This window comes from Mesoplodon mirus, assembly GCF_964341445.2.
Source record: "Mesoplodon mirus genome assembly, chromosome: 11".
Taxonomy (NCBI): Eukaryota; Metazoa; Chordata; class Mammalia; order Artiodactyla; family Ziphiidae; genus Mesoplodon; species Mesoplodon mirus.
Window position 1 is genome coordinate 72,610,984 of NC_138987.1, and position 15,885 is coordinate 72,626,868.

Genomic DNA, 15,885 nt, shown 5'->3' on the forward strand with positions numbered 1-15,885 from the left:
AATAACCTTTTGCAAATGGATTTTCATATTCTTGGAGATCATCTTCAGGGTCAACTCCTAGAAGTGGATTAGCTGAGTCAAAGCATAAAGGCATATGAAGTATTGTTAGATATTATCATATCCTCTTTGGGGTGTTTTCTGGCACCAACAACGAATTCTCTGATTCTCCAGACACCACCTGGGTATCCAACAATTCATTTCAATTCTGACTCTAACTACCTGCAGTTGGCTCAGACCTTGGTACAGGCTAAAGATTCAGTCCCATAAGACTGCTCCCATTTCAGATGCTAGCTGCAAGCCCCTGGCCACTTTCTGACCTATGGCCATAAATTGGGGGTTCCCACGACCACCTCCTAGGTTTGATAATTTGCCAGAATGGCTCACAAACACAGGGAAGCACTTCATTTGCACCTACCAGTTTATTATAAAGGATACAACTCAGGAACAGCCAGATGGAACAGATCATAGGGCAAGGTATGGGGAGAGGGGTGCAGAACTGCCAAGTCCTCTCCAGGGCAACACCCTCCCAGCACTTGGATGTGTTCAACCCAGAAGCTCATCACATGTTGTTGTTCATGAGTTTTTATAGAACTTACTCTCCAGCCCTTCCTCCCGCCCCTCCCCAAAGGTCAGGAATGGGGCTAAAAGTTCCAACCTTCTAATAACTTGGTCTTTTGGGTGACCAGCCCCATCCTGAGACTATCTAGGGGCCCCTCTCTTCATTAGCATAAACTCAGGTGTGCTCTCAAGGGACTTGTGAATAAAAAAACACTCCAATCACTCAGGAAATTCCAAGGGTTTTAGGAGCTCTGTATCAGAAATCTGGGACAAAAAACAAATTTATTTATTATTATACCACACCCTTCCACTGGGATTGCACCATTTTGCATTCTCACTAACATTGTTCCAGTGCCCAGTTCCTTCTCAGCCTTGTTAAGCTTTTAAATTTTTGCAAATCTGATGTTCGGATGTAGTATTTCAGTTTCCTTTAGATTTGAATTTCTCTTATAAATAAAATTGGACATTTCTTCATACATTTAATGGAAATATTTTTATATATACATATATACATGTATTCAATACAAATGTATAAATAAACACTTTTGTTTATATCTCATGTCCATTTTTTTCTATAGGACTTTTGGTCTTTTTTTTCCTTCAATCTTTATAAGTTTTACATATTGGGGAAATTAGTACTTTATCTGTGATATATGTTGCAAATATTTATTCTCAATTTGTTGTTTGTCCTCTGACTTTACTCATGGTGCTTTTTTGCCATGCAAAAGTTTTTTGTTTTTATGTAGTCAAATTTATCAATTCTTTTTATTGCATCTGAATTTAAAGTCACCTAGGCTATAGAGAAAATCATTTATGTTTTCTTCTAGCATTGTACAGATCAGTTTTTTAATGATTATTTATTTTATTTTAAATATGTTTAAGTGAATACAACATTTCTAACCATTAGTGACATACTAAAGGTTACTGAGATGGTTTTGAATATATCTGTAATTTTTTAACACCATAGGGTGAGATTATATATTTAGCTACAAAAATTCTGTTGGGAGAGATAACACCTATCCTTCTCAAACTCTTCCAAAATATAGCAGAGGCAGGAACACTCCCAATCTCATTCTACGAGGCCAACATCACCCTGATACCAAAACCAGACAAAGATGTCACAAAGAAAGAAAACTACAGGCCAGTATCACTGATGAACATAGATGCAAAAATCCTCAACAAAATACTAGCAAGCAGAATCCAACGGCACATTAAAAGGATCATACACCATGATCAAGTGGGGTTTATCCCAGGAATGCAAGGATTCTTCAATCTACGCAAATCAATCAATGTGATACACCATATTAACAAATAGAAGGAGAAAAACCATATGATCATCTTAATAGATGCAGAGAAAGCTTTAGACAAAATTCAACACCCATTTATGATAAAAACTCTCCAGAAAGTAGGCATAGAGGGAACTTTCCTCAACATAATAAAGGCCATATATGACAAACCCACAGCCAACATCGTCCTCAATGGTGAAAAACTAAAACCATTTCCACTAAGATCAGGAACAAGACAAGGCTGCCCACTCTCACCATTCTTATTCAACATAGTTTTGGAAGTTTTAGCCACAGCAATCAGAGAAGAAAAAGAAATAAAAGGAATACAAATTGGAAAAGAAGAAGTAAAGCTGTCACTGTTTGCAGATGACATGATACTATACATAGAGAATCCCAAAGATGCTACCAGAAAACTACTAGAGCTAATCAATGAATTTGGTAAAGTAGCAGAATACAAAATTAATGCACAGAAATCTCTAGCATTCCTATACACTAGTGATGAAAAATCTGAAAGTGAAATTAAGAAAACACTCCCACTTACCACTGCAACAAAAAGAATAAAATATCTAGGAATAAACCTACCTAAGGACACAAAAGACCTGTATGCAGAAAACTAGAAGACACTGATGAAAGAAATTAAAGATGATACAAATAGATGGAGAGATATACCATGTTCTTGGATTGGAAGAATCAACATTGTGAAAATGACTATACTACCCAAAGCAATCTACAGATTCAATGCAATCCCTATCAAACTACCACTGGCATTTTTCACAGAACTAGAACAAAAAATTTCACAATTTGTATGGAAACACAAAAGACCCCGAATAGCCAAAGTAATCTTGAGAAAGAAAAACGGAGCTGGAGGAATCAGGCTCCCTAACTTCAGACTATACTACAAAGCTACAGTAATCAAGACAGTATGGTACTGGCACAAAAACAGAAATACAGATCAATGGAACAGGATAGAAAGCCCAGAGATAAACCCATGCACCTATGGTCACGTTATCTTTGACAAAGGAGGCAAGAACATACAGTGGAGAAAAGACAGCCTCTTCAATAAGTGGTGTTGGTAAAACTGGACAGCTACATGTAGAAGTATGAAATTAGAACACTCCCCAACACCATACACAAAAATAAACTCAAAGTGGATTAAAGACCTAAATATAAGACCAGACACTATCAAACTCTTAGAGGAAAACATAGGCAGAACACTCTATGACAGAAATCACAGCAAGACCCTTTTTGACCCACTTCCTAGAGAAATGGAAATAAAAACAAAAGTAAACAAATGGGACCTAATTAAACTTAAAAGCTTTTGCATAGCAAAGGAAACCATAAACAAAACTAAAAGACAACCCTCAGAATGGGAGAAAATATTTGCAAATGAACCAACTGACAAATGATTAATCTTCAAAATATACAAGCAGCTCATGCAGCTCAATATCAAAAAAACAAACAACACAATCCAAAAATGGGCAGAAGATCGAAACAGACATTTCTCCAAAGAAGATATACAGATTGCCAACAAACACATGAAAGAATGCTCAACATCATTAATCATTAGAGAAATGCAAAACAAAACTACAGTGAGATATCATCTCACAGTGGTCAGAATGGCCATCATCAAAAAATCTACAAACAATAAATGCTGGAGAGGGTGTGGAGAAAAGGGAGCCCTCTTGCACTGTTGGTGGGAATGTAAATTGATACAGCCACTATGGAGAACAGTATGGAGATTCCTTAAAAAACTAAAAACAGAACTACCATACGACCCAGCAATCCCACTACTGGGCATATACCCTGAGAAAACGAGTCATGTACCAAAATGTTCATTGCATCTCTATTTACAATAGCCAGGACATGGAAGCAACCTAAGTGTCCATCAACATATGAATGGATAAAGAAGATGTGGCACATATATACAATGGAATATTACTTAGCTATAAAAAGAAACGAAATTGAGTTATTTGTAGTGAGGTGGATGTACCTAGAGTCTGTCATACAGAGTGAAGTGAGTCAGAAAGAGAAAAACAAATACCGTATGCTAACACATATATATGGAATCTAAAAAAAAAAAAGGTCCTGAAGAACCTAGGGGCAAGACGGGAATAAAGACACAGACCTACTAGAGAATGGACTTGAGGATATGGGGATGGGGAAGGGTAAGCTGTGACAAATGAGAGAGTGGCATGGACATATATACACTACGAAACGTAAAATAGATAGCTAGTGGGAAGCAGCCACATAGCACAGGGAGATCAGCTCTGTGCTTTGTGACCACCTAGAGGGGTGGGATAGGGAGGGTGGGAGGGAGGGAGACGTAAGAGGGAAGAGATATGGGAACATATGTATATGTATAATTGATTCACTTTGTTATAAAGCAGAAACTAACACACCATTGTAAAGCAATTATGCTCCAATAAAGATGTCAAAAAAAAATTCTGTTGGGGAATGGGTTCATTTTACCAACTAAACATGGGAACTGTCAAATAAATATCAGCTTGATGTACAGATCAGTTTTTAAACATTTAGATCTCTGATTCAGTTAGTGTTTATTCTTGTGTGTGGAATGATTAATTGATCACATTTTATCTTTAAAAGAATTTTCAATGATGTGGAAAAATGCACCTAATAACTCAAAAAACTTAAAAAAGAAAAGATACAAAATTAAATGTTTAATATGACCCTCACAAATATACAAAGAAAACATATTAGAAAGGAAATGTACCAAAATGTAATACATGTTTACATCTGGTTAATAGCATTATGGGAAACAATTATTTTCAATATGCTTTTTATATTTTCTATAATGAATATTTATAACCAGAAAGAAAAGCAGTATATGTCTTTAATTAAAAAAAATAAAACTTGGGTCTGCTTTTTTTTTTTGGTAGTCTGAAAAAGAGACTTAGAAAATATTAATATATACTTAGTTGAAGTGAAGAAGAATAGGATCAATATATACTTCTTCCTTTTCCTCTTTGCACATCTCTCTCTGCCTCTCCTCATGCTTTTTCTCTCCCATTTCCTCACTCCCCATGTCTTACATAGCAGTAAAATATATGCAGAAAATGAACAAGCCTTGTACAGAATATTATTTTATTGCTTCCAAAGCTACTTGGGGTTATTAATTCTTTCAAAAAAATACCATGTTATGACAAGAACTCAAAGAGACCACAATGCTAATGGATAATGGAAAGCCTTCTAGCATACAAAATATCCCTTCCGCCTTAGCTAACAGTCTTGAAATCAGCAACATGGTAACCTATTACAAGACTTTCTCTGTGTTATACTAGAGGGTGTAAAATTCCAGGTCCCTTCAATATGCAGCTTGTCCCCAGGATTTTTCAGTGATGTGCAGCTGAAAAATCAATGTCAGATGGCTCAGTAGGAGACAGGTCTAATGGTTCTATGTTGTTCTCAATCTCCCCAAGAGGACAGCTCTGCAGTGGGGGTACTCAGGATTGTCACATCCGGTGGTTAATAATAACATTTGTTGAGTGTTCACAGTGTGCTGAAGTCTGTTTTACATGAGCGTCTCCTGAAATCATCACAGTCTGTAAGGTAGGCACCATTATTATGTCATATATATATATATATATATATATATATATATATATATATATATATCTCAAACATGTCACGGGTGTGGATAAATATATTTCCTTATATCGACAGCCTGGGGATGGCAGAACTAGAATTTGAAACCATGCCTGTTAGACTCTAAAGTCAGTACTTTAAAGGCTATTTTAATGCCATTGGGTGAAGTGTCAGTACCAAGAAACAATAGTTTAACAACTCTGAATATATCAGTGAAACCTATGACACATCCAGATGGGACAAGGCCTCCTCTGAAAACATTTTCTAGCAGGCTTTCTCAATGCAGCTTCCACAAAAAAATTAAACTCTACCAAAAAATGATTTGAAAATTATATTCTCATTTCTTCCAAGGATGGTGGCACAGAACAACTAGTAACATTCTAGATGCAAGGGAGGGAAGTTATTCATTACATACAATGGATACCTTAGGGCATTAGGGCTTATTTCTCAACCTCTCTCTTTCTCTCTCCCTTTTTTGTCACTCTGTTTTCCTCTGTCTTTCTTTTCCTTTCTCTCCCGAGAAAGTTGTATGGGTAACAAGCCTGCACTGCAATTATCACTTGAATCCTCCACAGTTCTGTTAGCAATGCCTGAAGTAGGTATTTTACTCAGGAGTTTATATTGATGATAAAAGGATAAATGCTATACTACATATTGCTACACCGCTACCCATCTAAGCAACCATTCATAACACAACAGACTACAAATGCTTCTGGTATTTGCTCTAATCCTTCCTTGTTAAGGGATAGGTAAATCCAGAGCTGTGAGGACCAAAGTGGGAGTCCCTACCCTCTCTTGTCTAGATGTTCTTCTTTATTTATTTTATTCTTCTTTGCTTGGTGGCTCTCTTTGGAACTTCCCATTCCCTACTGCAGTATGGTTTCCACACTATTACTTATGTTATTGTAATTGCTTAGAATTCAAATTTTAATGACAAAATCTTTATCAATGCTATTTTATACCTCTAAGCACTGCTACTTCTAATTTGTTTTTCATGAAACGAAGGCACTTGGAGTACTTTGTTTCACTAATTTATGTTCTTTATATACCCAATAACCAGAACTTCCTTTTCTCTTTCTTTTTCTCACTGTCCCTCAACCTTGCCATTTTTTTCCAAAAGAGATTAACATTCAGGTTAAGTACTAGCTGAAAAATTCTTTCCCTTTGATACTGATGTCCCCATAACTTAATGTGTCTTGTGGCTTTTGGGTAGATGCAACAATTTGGTTGCTTCATGTTGGCTTTCATTTAAGCAAAACCAGCACTGTTAGCTATCAATGATTGTTTGATGTTCCAGAAAATATCCTCATGCTACATAGTTCAGTGCCAAAGAACATCTTTTTTCCAAACAAAAATGAAATGTTTCAGTTATGTTGGCCTTTTTGTGGAAAAGAAAGAAAGCATGACATTCTTGAAGTGTTTTCAGGGAAGTTTGTGGGATGTCTTGTAGACTGCAATTTGGATTGAGTGGTCCAAATATCAGCAACATTGGTGACAACATGAGAAATGTCACGAGGCATCCTAAGTTCTCTTATTTTTCACTCTTGGATACCTGATATAGTAGAATGATGCCAGAATTTCTGAACTCTTTCTTTGATTCATCCTCTCTTAAACCTCCAGTCACAGGGAGATGGTGATTAAGAATATGAGCTTTAGAGTCAGAGGGTTCAAGCATGGCTCCACCATTCCTAGGTAATAATACTACCACCTGAGAAGGTGGGAAAATAGAGGAAACAAGGGAACACTTAGCACAGTACCTGCACAAAGACATGATAATAATCATTCTAATTGTAATCAAAATTGACATTTACTGAGTGCTCAATAAGTGCCAGACATTATACTAATAACTTCTATGTGCTGGCTCATTTACTCCCCACAACTACCCCATGAAGTAGATACTATTATAATTATTTTCATTTTATAGGTAAGAAAATTATTGTGAAGAGAGGTTAAGTCACTTGTCCAAGGTCACACAGCCTGTGCAATGGAGCCTAGATTCAAACTCAGGCAATCTGACTACTCTGTACTACAGTGTTCTGTTAAATAAATAATAACTATTAGCAAAATATTAGCCACCAGTAATATTAGCTACTGCTAATATTTTGCAAGCAGCTTAAAGTACTGAATGTTCAAGCAGAAATTCCTCACTCAAAGAACTAAGCTCAGAAGCCTTTTAATGGTGCTAAATTCTGAGACTAAGCAGATAAAGGAGCATCATCCATAATCACTTGCCACTATCCTTGGGAAGTTAAAGTGTGACCAAAAAAAAATTTCCACCAAGAATAGCAATGAGTTTATTTTCTGTGAGATTAGGATGTGTGAACAGCTTAAATCCCCATTTAAAGACTCTAATCCTCTCCCTCTTCTTCAATTTCTTCCTTCTTGGAATGGCATCTGGTTGCAAGGGAACTTTACACATTCTAATGGCATTGGGTACACAGACCTATGTTCTATATGTGGCCCTTTGTGTTGCATGGCACACTGCAGGGCCACACAGGTCAGGAGTCAGAGGGAGTGAGGGAAAAGTTTGGGCAAGCGCCTTCATTGTATATTTTTGGGGGAAAGAATGGGCAAGGCAGGCTAAACAGGGTAGACAGACCTAGGACTGACTAGTTTGGTGGGCTCTGGGGCTTAGGAACTGCCCCTGGCTATCTGATGCCTGGCTCTGGGATGATTAAGGCAGGGGTACAGTGGCTCCCAGTAAAAGAAGTAGTTGAGGATATGGGTTCTGGATTGGTTGATTTGCATCTGAAGATTGTGCTCTCAGGCAAGTGTTTACTATCTCTAGGAATTAGCTAACCCTGGAAGGGACAGTCTCTCCGCAGTGGGTGAGGCCCCAAGAGGTCAAAACATCATAAGATACAAAAAATTAAAAATATGATGAATACATTCTAGTCGAAGTATCTCATCCCTCTGTCTAATTGTCCTTGGTCCTTACTACTTCTACTACTGAAGTGTCTGTAACTCATGGCACCTTGGCCTTACACAAGCAAGCAGGTTGCTTCAGGAGAGCTCAACTTTCTCTCTGACTGACTTGACCCAATGCACTCAATTGCAGTAGAGTCAAAATGGCAGTATGGTATGTTTAGGCAGAGAGAGAGAGACTGGGCTAGAACCACCAAATTTTTATCAGCTTCTGTTTGACATGCAAGAGATCCAGAAGTTTACTAGTACACTGCATGAGGGTAAGAAGGAGGATGTTCCCTGGGGTAAAGAAATATGTGACTTTTTTGCATATCTAAGATGTGGTGTATAAACTGTCGATTCCAATATACAGAGAATATTTGGTCATAATAGTGTGGAGAATAACAACAAAATAGATAAATTTCTAGGTAGACTGACCAAAACAAAAAGTGACAAAAAGCAATATTAGGAATTGCAAATGCAATAGTTTTTTAAATAATTAAGTATTATAAGTAATTCTATGCCAATAAATTTCAAAATTTCACTGAAATAGGTAATTTTCTAGAAAAATAAATACCAAATTATTTTTCAAACATGTCAGAAATGTTCCTACTTGAAGTAACTTCTGCTTCCTCTGCTTAGAATATTCTTCATCCAGCTAGTTGCATAGCTAGATCCTCTCACTTCCTACAGCCCTATCCTCAAATTTACATTTTTGTGAAGACTTCCCTGGACATTCAATTTAAAGTCCAACACTTCTCACAGATTTCACATCCTTTCTCTCTCCTTGTTCTCTTCTTTAATGGCAATCACTATCTAACATACTATGTATTTTACTTATTAATCTTGCTTTTGACTGCTTCCTTAAGTGTAATCTATAAGGGCAAAGATATTTAAAAAATTTATTTTGTTCACTGTTGTACTTCTATTGCCTAAGGTCTTGGAACAAATGAAGTACTCAATGACTATGCTAAATGATATAATTAATTAATTAAAAAGTCCCAAAGTTACCATAATGAGTGTATATATGTGTGTGTGTGTATATGTGGGTGTATATATATACACATATATATGCAATATATATATACACACACACACATATATATGCCATATATATATATATGGATCCTGACCAAATGGATTAAGACTAGGAAGGCAAGGACGATTTAACATTAGAAAATCCTATGAATTTAAATCACTACATTTACTGCTTTAAGAGATCAATAGAGAAATGCCATATATTCCTCTCAATAAAGCAGAAAAATATAAACTAAAAAAAGTGCAAGAAGACAAATTCTCCTAACTAATCAAGAGAATCTACCAAACAGTAACAACAAACATTAGTCTAAATGGTAAAACTTTAGAAGCATTTCCAGTAACAAGGAGACAAGGATGCCTGAAAAATTAAACTGGAGTTCCTAATCAAAGGAATAGGAAAAAAGAGGTATCAGGATTGGAAAGGAAGATGCAAAATTTTAATTTGTAGACCATATAATTACCTTCCTAAAATATTCAAAAGAACCTTCAGATAAGATAAGTAAAATTAAGAGAATTCAGATTATCTAACTTGAGATTGATAGAGAAAAAACAATAACATACTTAAATACTAGCAATAACAAATAGGAAATACAATTAAAAATTTTTAATTGGGCAAGACATTTATGGAGAATATTATAAAACTATGTTAAAGAACATAAAATTAATATAGTACAAAAATATAATTGGGATACATATACCAGATGATGTTGACCTTTGGAAAGAAAAGAGAATGGGCCAAAGAAAACATAGAGATTTTAATGTTTTATTTAAAAAAGAAAAAAATCTGAAGGGAATAAAAGTTAGTATTTGTTCATTTTGGAGGTGAATATTTATCATAGATGTTTATTACATTTTCTATATATTGAGACTTCTTCCCAAATATAAATAAATGCAGAAGGGATCTCACTGATCAGAAAGAAGGATCTCAGGGAAAAACATTAAGAAAGATGTCTTGATTGATAACTGAATCAATTACCATCTAGTGCACATGGCCATTTATAATATTTTTAGAAATACTACAATATCCTTAAATACCCTATCCTGGGCATTTTAGGTACGATCCACTTCCTGGGTTTCAAAAGTATTTGAGACCAGATGACATAAACTGCTGCAATGATTTCTGGGCTTTATTACAGTAGTTTTAAAAAGTCTATTTGCAAGTGGGCTTTTGGCAGAATCTGCACCCTGGTCTTTGAAAGTACAAGTAGAGTATGAGTATTAAATAGCTGAGAAGGGGGGCTTCCCCGGTGGCGCAGTGGTTGAGACTCCGCCTGCCGATGCAGGGGACACGGGCTCGTGCCCCGGTCCGGGAAGATCCCACATGCCGTGGAGCGGCTGGGCCCGTGAGCCATGGCTGCTGAGCCTGCGTGTCCGGAGCCTGTGCTCCACAACGGGAGAGGCCACAACAGTGAGAGGTCCGCGTACCACAAAAAAAAAAAAAAAAAAAAAAATCTGAGAAGGACATGTAGGAAGATCTTCCAAAGCTTGCTTTTTCTACCATTTGCTGACCTGTTTGGCAAGAGATCTATGCCCAAACATTAAATAAAGCCTTTTATTGGAAGTGATTCAAAATTCTATGGCACAGTGAGGCAGTCTCACATGTTTTTAGAATCTTGAGTTATTTTTCCATTTTGAACTATGGGAAATTCTAGTGTGTGGAGGGAGACTGTCTGAGGCTGGTTTTATTTTATCTAATTGTTCCAGAATTTATGCACTGTTCAAAATATTCTTTAAAAGTTAATTTATATGTTAATAAGAACCACCCAAAGGGCAAAATTGATATATAAATTATTAAACCAGTCTGTCTGCATATTCTCTCTTTTTTAGACAATTACTTTTTCCAAATAATACCAGCCAATCAGACAATATAATTACTTTGTGCTCTGCTAATAGAGGTTTGGTAGAGAGCTAGCAGTCAAGGAAATCCTTTATCTGTAGCTACAAGGAAGACTGCTCCTTGGAATGTCTTATAGACATACGTTCCATTTAAATAATGAGAAAATTACTACGTGTCTTCATCAGAGCAGTATAAATGTTTTGACCTAAAATGCGAACATTTGGGCTTATTTTTTATTCACTGATCTGCTTTGTAACAACTCTCAGCATGAAACTGCTTCTGTGCATGTAGAAGTCAGGAACTCAGATGTGACCACAAAGAAAAAAACATTCAAAACAAGCATCAAAGTGGGGAGGAGAATAAACTCAAAGTGTTTGTTACTCCCTAACCCTTTACTAAAGGGTTAGCTCTGAAACAGAGCCACCATTTGGCAAAACTGAGACAGAAAAACTTATCTGAATTCTGTGCCCTTCTGCTTCTTTTCTGTGCCTTTCTCCTCTCTCCTATTCCCTTGCAAGCCAGATTTCCATAGCATCCAGCACTGCCCTTCGTAGTTTTCTACATAGACTTGGGCAACACCCAGGGCCTATTTCTCCAGTGCTGAGCTCTCAGGTGATAGCTCTGGAATAAAGCAATCCCCCACTAAATTGCTAATGATTAGGTATGACTCCATATAAGCATGCGTATGGAGGGTAATTCTGTAAGAGCAGTCTAGAGTTCCTCTGCTTGCTCCATGGGCCTGCTCACACACCCCATCTCTCCTGGTAAGCAGATCAATTCAGGGACCTGAGAGGCTGCAGGGTTACGAAGCAACTTCAGAACTAAACTCAGAGCAAAGACCCAGCTCTATCAAACCTAGTGTGACGGTTACCCTGCTAATACACCTGGATATCCCATATATCCCCCCAATACTGGGAATTGGGTACACATTGCTGTGAGAGTAACAAAGGATCCAGCTAAGCTATGCATATCTAAAGCCATCAATCCCACTGGTGGAAAAAAAATGATACTTTCCACTTTCAAAGTGGAAACTATGAATGTACCATTATCTACCTCTCAAATTCAAAAATTTTCTTCCTAGAACAAAACAAAAAGTACTCAAGAACAAGCCATGTTGAATTTGTCTTCCTGAGTATTTTAGAAGATGTGGCAGTAAAAAGATCACAGATAGGGCTTCCCTGGTGGTGCGGTGGTTGGGAGTCCGTCTGCCGGTGCAGGGGACATGGGTTTGTGCCCCGGTCCGGGAGGATCCCGCATGCCGTGGAGCGGCTGGGCCCGTGAGCCATGACCGCTGAGCCTGCACGTCCAGAGCCTGTGCTCCGCAACGGGAGAGGCCACGACAGTGGGAGGCCCGCGTACCGAAAAAAGAAAAAAAAAAAAAAATCACAGATAAATTATAATATTGGAAAAATACTTTGTGTGGCTCAGAGCTCTGATAGCACTCTGAATGTCATAATAATTCTATAAAGTCTATCAGACCTTCAGAGGGGATTATCCTGGGATTTGGGGGAGGGAAACACAGTATAGTTACTGAACGTCCCAAGAAGTCACTCTTTTGCAAATAACATTAGACAAACCATTCTAATATTTTGTAAGCAGATAACAGTTAGAAAGAGTGTGGAAAATATTTTTTAAAGTGGATATTGGAAGATGAGATGGTTCTTGTTAAAATTTAAAACAGTGAGGAGGCATCTCCCTACAATTCAGAATAGAGCCTGGGTAACTAAAATCTATTTTTTAAAACTTCAGTTAAAGACTTTAGAGTCCATTTTTGAGAACTAAATCCAAAGTAAATCCAGCAGGAGGATTATATGTTAAATATACAGATGTTTGGGATGAGATTTTTTTTTTTGGTCCTTAGAAGTAATTATGCACATGAAAGAGGATTGACCAGTAAAAGGACATAGATGTAACTTTATTATTAAAACACTGTGGAGTATTTTAGTTTATTTCTGTAGCGTGTGTGTGTGTGTGTGTGTGTGTGTGTGTGTGTAAGAAGTAAAAACTAATGTACTGTGAAGTAAATGGGAATTTTAAAGAAATTAAGTGACTTTGTTTTCCTCTGTTAGAAAGTCATAGTCACTCAATTCCCACTACAAACTTTTATTCTGAGAAGTGAGTAAATAAACATCTAATAGAAATTACCATTAGGGAACAATATTCTGTGTTTTCTACTGCTACTTTTGAGAAAAGAGAATGTAGATGGCAAATATAAGAGATTTAGATGAGAGTTTCAAGTTATCTCAGGGGAATTTTCAAATGAGTAAAGTATTGATACATATTTCTATCCCCACAAATTTCTTACCTAAATAGCTATTTTTAACTTGTGAGGAAAACTAAGACTACTAGAAGGGGCCAAGATGGAGGAGTAGAAACACCCTGAACTTACCTCCTCAGACAGATGAAAATTCTAACTACTTACAGGGCAACTATCTATGAGAATGACCTGAAGACTAGTAGAAAAGATGGCCCACGACTAAAGATATGAAGAAGGAACCACAAGTAGATTGACAGGAAGGGTAGAGAAGAAGCACAGTCAGGACCCACATCCTTGGGTTAATGACCCACAAATGGGAGGAATATCACAACTGTAGAGGTCCTCCCCAGAGAGTGAGGTGTCTGAAATCCACACTGGGTTCCCCAATCAGAGGTCCTGACCTGGAAAATAACCCCCTAGGACATTTGGCTTTGAAAACCAGCAGGGCTTATATCCGGGAGAGGTTGAGGGCTATAGGAAACACAAGCTCTGCTCCTAAAGGGCATGCACAAAGTCTCACATGTTCTAAGTCCCAGCACAGAGGCAGTAGTTTGAAAGAAGCCTGGATCAGACCCACATACTGATTTTTGAGAGCCTCCTAAAGAGGCAGGGGCTAACTGGGACCTCCTTGGGAAGACAGACACTGGCAGCAGCTATTGTTAGAAGCTTCTTCTACCATGATGACACAGTGCAGGCAAGCAACATTTTTAAGTCCTCCTTATAGCCTATTAGCACTGCGACATGGTCCCGTGCACCAGCAGGTAAAGGCAAACATACAGTAAAGGTAATAGATGAACCACTTATAAAGCTAGTAAGAAGGTTAAAATACAAAAGTAGTAAATCATCTATATCTACAATAAGTAGTTAAGGGATACACAAAACAAAAAGATGTGAAATATGACATCAAAAATGTTAAACAGGGCTTCCCTGGTGGCACAGTGGTTGAGAGTCCGCCTGCCGATGTGGGGGACACGGGTTCGTGCCCCGGTCCGGGAGGATCCCACATGCCGCGGAGCGGCTGGGCCCGTGAGCCATGGCCGCTGAGCCTGCGCGTCCGGAGCCTGTGCTCCGCAAAGGGAGAGGCCACAACAGTGAGAGGCCCGCATACCGCAAAAAAAAAAAAAAAAAAAAAAAAAGTTAAACATTGCTGGGACTATGAATGTGGTTAAATGCATTTGAACTTAAGAGTTCATCAACTTTAAATACATACATATATATGTATATATACATATATGTATATATATATATACACATAACATACATACATATATATGTATATATGTATATATATATATATGTATATATATATATATATATATATATATATAGATGCAGAAAAAGCTTTGGACAAAATTCAACATCCATTTATGTTAAAAATGCTCATCAAAGTAGGTACAGAGAGAACGTACCTCAACATAATAAAGGCCATACATGGCAAACCCATGCCAACATCATAATCAATGGTGAAGAGATGAAAGCATTTCCTCTAAGATCAGGAACAATACAAGGATGCCCACTTTTGCCACTTTTATTCAACACAGTGTTGGAAATCCTAACCACAACAATTAGACAAGAAAAAGAAATAAAAGGAATCCAAGATGGAAAGAATGAAGTAGAACTACCACTGTTTGCAGAGGACATGATACCATACATAGAAAATCCTAAAGATGCTACCCCCAAATTATTATAACTAATAAATGAATTCAGTAAAGTTGTATGTTATACCATTAATATACAGAAATCTGTTGCATTTCTATACACTAGCAATGAACTATCAGAAAGAGAAATTAAGGAAACAATACCAATTACAGTTGCCTCAAAAGGAATAAAATACCTAGCAATAAATCTAACGAAGGAGGTAGATGGCCAGTACTTGAAAAACTGTAAGACACCAATGAAAGGAATTAAAGACGACACAAACAGATAGAAAGATACAGGATGTTCATGGACTGGAAGAATTAATATGTTAAAAATGACCATACTACTCAAAGCAATCTATAGATTTAATGCAATCCCTATCTAAATACCAATAGCATTTTTCACAGAAATAGAACGAATAATTTTAAAATTTGTATGGAAACACAAAAGACCCTGAATAACAAAAAACAATCTTGAGAAAAAAGAACAAAGCTGGAGGTATCATGCACCCTGATTTCAAACTGTAGCTACAAAGCTACAGTAATCAAAACAGTATGGTGCTGGCACAACAACAGACACTAGATCAGTGGAACAGAATAGAGAGCCCAGAAATGAATGATCTTATGGGATCAATTAATCTGTGACAAAGAAGGCAAGAATATACAATGGGGAGAAGACAGCCTCCTTAATAAACTGGAAAACTGGACAGCTACATGCAAAAGATTCAAACTGGACTACTTTCCCATATCATATACAAAAATAAA

The 15,885-nt window shown here is 37.1% G+C and overlaps 1 protein-coding gene across 1 annotated transcript in view; it reads right to left on the reverse strand.

The window, feature by feature from the left end:
* LOC309811963 (uncharacterized protein) overlaps positions 1 to 15,885 on the reverse strand; it is a gene marked incomplete at its 5' end in the record, with an annotated part of 234,192 nt that overhangs the window by 113,222 nt on the left and 105,085 nt on the right. The window lies entirely within an intron of this gene.